This window comes from Sarcophilus harrisii, chromosome 1, assembly GCF_902635505.1.
Source record: "Sarcophilus harrisii chromosome 1, mSarHar1.11, whole genome shotgun sequence".
Lineage (NCBI taxonomy): Eukaryota > Metazoa > Chordata > Mammalia > Dasyuromorphia > Dasyuridae > Sarcophilus > Sarcophilus harrisii.
This window is the reverse complement of record NC_045426.1, coordinates 576845027-576853189: the sequence shown is the minus strand read 5'-3', so window position 1 is coordinate 576853189 and position 8163 is coordinate 576845027. Positions and strand designations below refer to the sequence as shown.

General features: G+C 35.4%; 1 long non-coding RNA gene across 1 annotated transcript; it reads left to right on the top strand.

The window, feature by feature from the left end:
* The first annotated feature begins 5376 nt into the window (after window positions 1-5376).
* Window positions 5377-7779, top strand: LOC116421353. The gene is made up of 3 exons (XR_004231684.1): window positions 5377-5552; window positions 6233-6392; window positions 7591-7779. It is a non-coding gene; the product is annotated as an uncharacterized LOC116421353 (long non-coding RNA).
* Window positions 7780-8163: the final 384 nt, after the last annotated feature.

Here is an 8163-nt window from a genome sequence, read left to right as displayed (position 1 = left end):
CTTAATAGAGATTTATCATAAATAGAAAAAAAACTAATTTTGAATTTGTAGACCCTCTGAAAGGATTTCAGAGACCCTCCAGCATTCACTGCACCACACTGTGAGAACCACTGGACTAGGATGTTTACCATTGGTGGAACTCTTGGGATTGTGCCTGTCATTTGGAAGGCACAAAGATTTATAGATTTGACTTCTCCTTCCCAAAGAACTGGTCCTGAGGCCTTTTTCCTTCCTGTAAACATCTTCAGTGCTTATTTGAGGACCTCTCTCTGGTACTCCTCACCTGGAGATTACTACCATTCAGTATATGGTTTAAAATCATAAGTCCAGAGCTAGGCCTTCAGAGGCCATTAAATTCAAACCTCTCATCGAGAAGATTGCAGCCTAGGATGGGTGCCACTTGCCAAACGTTACAAAAAGAGTAAGTCTCAGAAGCAGGATTTGAACCCAACTCCTCTGACTAGATCCAGCTCTATACTGCTGACTAGTTTTCAATAACTAAAACACAATTTGTAGAAGTACCATTAGCATTCCAGGATAATACCTCAAGGCAATTTTTGGTTTTGTTTCCAAACAGTCCAGGGAGATAAGTAGACAGCAAATCAAAATGAAAAAAAAAAAAAAAAAAGGTTGAAGCATACAGAGGTAATGTTATTTCAATATTATTGAAAATATTCTATTCAGTTATACAAAGTCTTGAGTCTAGGTAGGGATGAATTTGATGTATATTTAAATAAAAGAATGGACAATGTACTGTGTAGTAGACATTATAGTATCTTATATACCCCTTAGAAAGCCATGGGTGACAATCACACAGAATGAGCAGGGACTGTGATTTATACTCACAGAAGGGAATATCTACACTGATGATATAGGGTCATGAAAATATCAATATTGAGAAAATGCTTTGTACACTACAAAACATACAAATGTAAGATAATTTTCCCCCTAGAAAGTTCTTTCATAATAACTAATTGAAGAATTAATAAATTGAAGATTTTGTTTGTGTAGGTTAAGACCTATGGTTCCATCGGTATAGGGAACTCCCAATGTGAAAACTTCCTGGGTTTATTGATGCACATTGATATCTCATTTTTAATTTTATATTTACAAGAATTGTCCAGTGTACTAAGAGACTAATCGAATTGGTCCTTGTTCTTATTTATAGTTGAGGAACTGAGGCCCAGGGAAGTAAAATGACTTGCCCAAGATCACATAAGTGATAGATGACAGCAATATGTGTGAGCTAAGTTTTTATACTCAGTTCTTGACTCCAAGGATCATATTCTATTCTTTACACTAGATGTTTCAAACAAATTAGGGCTTGAAGCCCTCATTTGTCCATTTCTTCTGAGATAAGCCAGAACTAGATTAGAATGTAATTGAGAAATAGTTCATAAAATAAATAACAGTATAATAAAACATATAATATTATTATGTATTTTACTAAGTCGACATGTAGCCCCAAAGAGTCTTTATCCCATTTGTATTTGAGTTTCACACCACTGCTATTTCCTGTCCAACATCATTAATAAATGGACCTAATTGAAGAATATCAGAAATTCTTGTAGGCACTGGATCATACATATTCTTTACTGTTCAATTAAATTATGCACATTTGGTTCATCGGTGTTTTTGAAAATCTCAATTATTTTAGACAGAATTAGATAAGCAGTTTTCTGCTCTAAGGACAGCATAATAATAAGTGGTGAGAAACTATTCCATCATTTTCTTGAAATAATTAAGAAATGAACTGTATGTTACAGAGAATTTTTTTTTTTTGGCTAAGGCAATTGGGGTTAAGTGACTTGCCCAGAGTCACAACAGTTAGGAAGTGTTAAGTGTCTGAGGTCAAATTTGAACTCAGATCCTCCTGACTTCAAGGCTGCTGCACTATCCCTTCTACCACCTAGCTGCCCCTGTTACAGTGATTTTAAAAGAGTAAAATGTTCTTATTCACTTAAAGACATTGATAAAATAGGATACTGTCAGTAATAGGAGTGTGGCAGCTAAAACCTGATATCTTCTTTGACTAGAGGCCAGGATCTTGGTCCAGACTTGAGAATTATATATTTAGAATTGAAAGGGACCTTAACAATCATATAGTCCAATCTTCTCAATTTATTTATTTTTTAATAATAACTTTTATTTACAAGTTATATGTATGGGTAATTTTACAGCATTGACAATTGCCAAACCTTTTGTTCCAATTTTTCCCCTCCTTTCCCCCCATCCCCTCCCCTAGATGGCAGGATGACCAGTAGATATTAAATATGTTAAAGTATAAATTAGATACACCATAAGTATACATGACCAAGCTGTTATTTTGCTGTACAAAAAGAATCAGACTCTGAAATATTGTACAATTAGCTTGTGAAGGAAATCCAAAATGTAGGCAAGGCAAAAATACAGGGATTGGGAATTCAATGTAATGGTTCTTAGTCATCTCCCAGAGTTCTTACGCAGGGCATAGCTGGTTCAGTTTATTACTGCTCCATTGGAACTGATTTGGTTCATCCCATTGCTGAAGATGGCCAGGTCCATCAGAATTGATCATCATATAGTATTGTTGTTGAAGTATATAATGATCTCCTGGCCCTGCTCGTTTCACTCAGCATCAGTTAATGTAAGTCTCTCCAGGCCTTTCTGAAATCATCCTGTTGGTCATTTCTTACCAAACAATAATATCCCATAATATTCATATACCACAATTTATTCAGCCATTCTCCAGCTGATGGGCATCTACTCAGTTTCCAGTTTCTGGCCACTACAAAGAGGGCTGCCACAAACATTCGTGCACATACAGATCCTTTCTTTATTTCCCTTCTTTATGATCTCTTTGGGATATAAGCCTAGTAGTAACACTTCTGGATCAAAGGGTATGCACAGTTTGGTAACGTTTTGTGCATAGTTCCAAATTGCTCTCCAGAATGTTGGATATATTCACAATTCTACCAACAATGTACCAGTGTCCCTGTTTTCCTACATCCCCTCCAAAATTGCGCATTATCTTTCCCTGTCATTCTAGCCAGTCTGATAGGTGTGTAGTGGTATCTCAGAGTTGTCTTAATTTGCATTTCTCTGATTAATAATGACTTGGAGCATCTTTTCATATGGCTAGAAATAGTTTCAATTTCTTCATCTGAGAATTGTCCGTTCATATCCTTTGACCATTTATCAATTGGAGGATGGCTTGCCAATCTTCTCAATTTACAAATGAGAAATCTAAGGCCCATAAAAGTTTAAGACTTATGTAAGATTTTAAAGGCAGACAGTAAGATCAGAATTTGAATTCAGAACCTGTAACAAAGTCCAATTCTCCAAATTCAGCATTCTATCAGCTATATTTCTTAGCACTGACAACTTATTTGAGAACATTGAACTCCCGAATTTACTTCTCTGTGCCTCATTTTTTTTAAATTTTGACTTGCTATGTACCCTTTTTATTGGGAGATTTGGGAAATGTGCTAGGGAAATTGTTAGGAGAAGGGTATATCATAAATATTAAATGTCATTATCCTTTTGCTTTGAAAACAGTTCCATTATCCAAAGCCTTGAATGCTTCTCTCTCCTTTTTTTTTTTTTTAAAGAATGGACTCTTTCCAGTTTAATTGCTGGAACTTTTGTCCCTGGTTTTACATATAAAATCTTTGGGAGACATCTGTTTGTATTTATTTGGTAGTTTATATGTTAAGAGCTATAAGGGATCTTAGAATTCATTTTGTATAATCCCTTGTGTTTATAGATGAAGAAACAGATCTAGAGGAATTAGGTATTTTCCCCAAGGTGCCATAGGTAGCTAATAGCAGAGCTGAGAGCCATATTTTGGAGAATGTTTGATTCTTTGAAAATTTGCCCTTCTTCACTCGGTTCCCACTGCAGAAAAAGAGAATGAACCTTATAGATGAATTGTTGTGATTATTGTCATTTGTGGTAAATGTTTACTGAGCACATTCTAGTCACTGTGTATGTGTCCTAGGTTAGGGGTAGTCAGTTCAAAGCTTGTATTCATAGTTTGCCCATATCAAGAAGAACTTTTTCTTTGTAAAGTTTTAAATAGTTATCCAGAACAAATGAGCTGTATTTATCTTATGACATTGTTTGATTTAGGCTTAAACAAAGCTTTCTGTATTCATAAAAACCAGCCTTCATCAAAGACCAGAGTGCTACTGTAATTACAGCTGAGGACAACATCACTTGGGAATGACTGGCATTGCATGGCACTTTAAAAAATATAGTATTTTATTTTTCTCCAGTTACATGTTAAAACAACTTTTAAACATTAAAAAAATAGTTTCCCAACTTCTAACCTCTCTTCTCTTTCTTCCCAAGATAGTAAGCAATACAATATAGTTTATATGTATACAATCATGTAAAACATTTCCATATTAATAATTTTGTAGAGGAAGACAACTTTAAAAAAAAGAATGAATGGAAGAAAGAAAAAAATGCTTTAGTCTGTATTCATATAGTATCATTTCTTTCTCTGGGAAATGTATAGTATGCTTTATCCTTAGTCTAAAGGTACTTTTTGTATGACCAGATAAAAGCTCCTGGAAGAAAAATAGCAAAGACCTCATAATCACAGCAATATTAGTCATTTCATTCCATATAATCAAGTGATGCTTGGTAGCAGTGAATATGCAAGACCCTAGAAACCCAGAAGTTTTTCAAATGTTGTGTGTGTGTGTGTATGTGTGTGTGTGTGTGTATGTGTGTGTTTAGCTCCTGTGAACTTCCTTTTTTAATGTTTTAGGAATGTCTCTCCCACCAAATCTCTTTAAAAGTTCAATTTATTAACTCCTTTTATCCATCATACTTAGCGATGTGCTGAAAATTCAGGATTTTAATCAGCATTATTAATGTTTTCATCACTTTTAAATATTCTAGATACTTAATAAGAAATCAAGCTCTCAGTTATGGCATTTGCCGGTTTATTAGGTGTAGAGGTTCACACTGAAAATTTGAGAAACAGCTCTTGAGGTTCAGTTTGAGCTGGCTTCAGCATTCTCCTGCATCACAGTCATTTCTCATTTTATTATCTCCCCTTTCAGGTTGAATCCTTTCTGTTGTCAAGGACAATTAGCCAAACATATCCAGTATGGTGCCCGAGTCTGACAGTTTATACAATATTCTGTCCTGGAAATCATGGGATTATACAATCATAGAGTGAGAGCTACAAAAGACCTCAGAAGCCATTTATCCAACTTTCCTCACTTTATCTCCCTGCTGTGATTTCTGCCTCCAAAATTCAGGAAGCATCCAGACAATCCTATATCTGTTGATTTAGATCAAGAGTAGAAGGGACTGTTAGTTGTTTTCTGTTCTTAGCATTCTACAGTTCTAATTCTGAATTGCCATGGAGAAATACTTTGACAGAACCAGAGCTCCTGAAATACTAAACAATGTTTCTTGATTTGACTTGAACCTAGAATTATGTGCCCTAAGACTTGAGAGTTCTCTGTTTTGTTAGCCTGTCTTGGTAGCATTCTTCCGCAGTATCAAGGGACTACTTTAATCATAATCAAATTCAGCAATTCTGGTAAGACCTTGTATCCTTTCCAGAGCAGTAGAAGAAGGAACACGTTTGTTCTTTGACTACACATAGACCATTCATTTGACTGGAGTGTAATCTGAGAGGTTGAGAGTCCTATAGAGGTGCAGTGAAGATGACTTACCTGATCATAACAAAATTATTTCATTACAGACACTAGGGGTGGGGCAGGACATGTTTTATTAGGCTTTAATTATGTAGTACAGAGGGCATAGTAGTGCAAAGAACCCTTATTGGACTAGAGGTCAAGATACTTGAATTTTAGCCTAAGCAGTAGGTAAGATTTAGCAAGTCACTTCACCTCTAAGTGTTCAATTTTTTTCATATGTAAGATGGACAAAATCAGAAATTCTTCACTTTTTTTGTGCCACAGGGATCCTCTTTGGCAGAAAATGAAGCCTATGAACACTTTCTCAGAATTATGGTTTAAATAATAAATGGAAATGCTAGACTTTAATGAGAGGTTGGTGAAAATACAGGTGATTTTTGCCTATCCTAATTCAATGTATACTTTATATTCATGAATCCCCCTACTTAAGACATCTTGTACTAGGTAAGATTTCAACTCTCCTATGTTTTTTTCTGTTAGTGGTTAATGCTGAGTAATGGACAGCAAGATTCTTAGCATTAATACTGCTCCTGTGTTTGTAGAGATTTAGGCACCTTAACTTAACTTAGCACAACTCTGTTTAAAGGTTGCCACTGATAAATTAGGATTTGTACAAGGTTGTGGTAGCACTGGATGCATGTATGTTGGGAAGACATTAATCAGATGATTCAGAATGGATGATGAAGGTTAACTTTGCATCGAATTATAACATCAAGATCATATCAGGAGGTAAATATATTGCTAACAGTTCTTAATTATTCATTCTTTGCTTGTCAAATTCCCAACAATATAGATTCATATTAAGAAGGGGTCATAGAGAATTTCTAATTCAACTTCTTCAAAATGAGGATTTTACAAATGAGGAAATTAAGTCAGAGAGATGATTTTTCCAAGGTAAATAGTACAGCCAATAGTACTGTACAATAGTACAATAATCTTATGCTCCTCTAAATCTAACCCTCCATCTTGATTGGTTGGTTGTTATCCTTCCTTCTTGAAGAGGACCAAAGCAACATCATTTTATAGCATTTCTAACCATGGCTAATCAAACTGACATGAGCTTGGAAAACTCCACCACAGACTGGGCACAAATAGTCCACATGAACATGTGGAGTGGAGATGTCCATACATTTCTGCATCTTCTATTTCTTTTGAGCTATTTCAATTCTACTTTGTTATTGAACACAGTGTCTTCTTTGATGCAGGTACATCTGAATATTCCATGTCCTATAATCAATTTGAAAGTTCTTCAGAGAGAACTTGAAAATGTCTTTGTATGGCTTCTTTTGACCACTATGTAGGTGCACCTGTGAGTTCTCCATAAAATTTAATAGTCCTTTAAGCAATCATATGTTTAGTGTTGAACAACATGGCCAACACATCAGAGTCATGCTCTCCACAGTAGTTTCCATAGCTTTACACTGCCTCTGAAGCCCTACTCCTTCCATTTATGTCTGGAGTAACCTGGCACAAGTCACATAGTGTCTGGCATAGAATACATGCTTAATAAATGTTTACCGAATTGAAGTTATGTAATTGCTATAACCCTTAATTTTTTGATGTGTAAAATTGGGAAGGGGGTTAGACCTCTAGTAACTGATCTCTAATTTTTTTTTTGATGGGGGTTGCCAGTCATTTTGACCTGTGGCTTGTCACTGGACTCAGATGACTAGAGGAGAGAGTAAGATGATGACTTTGCACAGCTTTGCCTCATTTAAATCTAGTTTATTTGCCAGTCAAGACATCACTTTCCTGATGTCATTGGTCCTCTTTGAGAATGAAAGGTGGACAAAAACAACAACAAAATTTCTCTTTTAGCTTTAAATCTGTGATTGTGCATGTATATGTCCATTTCCCTCTCTGCTTGTCTTGATTATACACATGATTTAGTAGCATTTAAAATCTTTTCCCCCCTTTAATTATGCAGATAATTATGAGTGAGAACTGAACCTTATTTAGTATACAGAGGTGATGAGGAATGGTGATGTCTGAAAATGGAATTGTAAGAAAAGAATTTAAGAAATCACATAAAGATAGTAGTTGGGAAACTTCTACACTCTGCCCAACAGTTCTGGAAGAGTTAACATAGTGAGTACTTCCCAAGGCTTGAAGAAGAAAACCAGTAAGTTGTGAAATTATTTTTATGATGTTGACACAGATGCATTTTCTTAAAACATTTATAAGAAGCGATTTTAAAAAAATAGCATGCCTCTTGGTTTTCAAATTCCATTTTCCTTATGTATGTGTCATCTACAGCCTCACGGGGGGAGATCGGCAACAAAAAATATTCCTCTTTTCTTCCAGTTTTCACATTCACATGGAGCATTTTAATGAGTCAGTGAACTATTGCCTACCAGTGAACCATCTCCAAGGGCTCCAATTTTCATGGTTCTCTCTGAAGTCTGGGCAGAGATTTATGCATCCAGGATTAAAAAAAAATGCCGGAAGAGGCAATATGTTGAATGAATTTCATTATACTTTTTGAAATACTTTTGATTCA